Source organism: Chiloscyllium plagiosum, unplaced genomic scaffold, assembly GCF_004010195.1.
Source record: "Chiloscyllium plagiosum isolate BGI_BamShark_2017 unplaced genomic scaffold, ASM401019v2 scaf_60005, whole genome shotgun sequence".
In the NCBI taxonomy this organism is placed as follows: domain Eukaryota; kingdom Metazoa; phylum Chordata; class Chondrichthyes; order Orectolobiformes; family Hemiscylliidae; genus Chiloscyllium; species Chiloscyllium plagiosum.
Genome location: NW_025159409.1, coordinates 656 through 1514, shown reverse-complemented (window position 1 = coordinate 1514; position 859 = coordinate 656). Strand labels below are relative to the sequence as shown.

General features: G+C 43.7%; 1 non-coding gene across 1 annotated transcript; it reads right to left on the bottom strand.

Annotated features, from left to right (window-relative positions):
* Positions 1-260: 260 nt before the first annotated feature.
* On the bottom strand, positions 261-334 carry trnai-aau. The gene has a single exon. It is a non-coding gene; the product is annotated as a tRNA-Ile (tRNA).
* Between the last annotated feature and the right edge of the window lie 525 nt (positions 335-859).

The following is an 859-nucleotide window of genomic DNA, read 5'->3' as shown; positions in this document are numbered from 1 at the left end:
GTGGAACATTCTTACACCAATTAGCAGAGTAAGGTTAAGGCTGAAAGGCCACTATGGCAAGATGAGATAACACAAGCATGTTCCTCTGTTAAGTGTTATTATCACAGGATTGTTGTTTTGAACTTCGGTTGGAATAAGTTGGCTGACGAGCTAGTGATGGATGGTATAATTCCAATCGGGTAACTAGACAAGTTCCTTTCGCTAGTAAAAGCAACGGTAATCCCGGACATAGCCCCGCTAAAACACATTAGCGCGTCACATGGTCAGTGCGGGGATTAAACCCACGACCTTGGCGTTATTAGCACCACGCTCTAACCAGCTGACCTAACCGACCAACACAGGAAACGTGGGAAAAGGAAATGCCTATATTGCCGGTGCTCACAACCACGAAGGCTGTTAATTTTCTGCTTCATCTCGATCGCACGATATTCTGAAGTATTTCCTTTCGTTGCAAAGCTTTTCAACAAAAAAGCATTTACTTTTCCGAACGCCCATACTCGAGTTAACCATTTGCTCTGATATCCAAAATTAAGCACAATGTCTGGACGCATGCAATTTCAATCGCAATGCCACCAGCTCAGCTGCAGCTTGTCATGTTGACAAATATCGTCTGGAGAAACGTACCTTCACCGATCACTCACTGTTCTTCTGGATACTCACAGACCTTTGGAGTCAGGGTTATGTGCTGCTGATAAACTGCTACGAACCTTATGCCAAATGCATTTGAATTGTAATCTAACAGTGGGATTCTTTCTGCTCTCGAACGACGCAGTTGCTTTGGTTTCAGCAACAGATCAGAACTCAATTGCACGTTTTGCTCAATGATTCATGTTGCTTAAGCAAATCTTCGTTTGTCAGC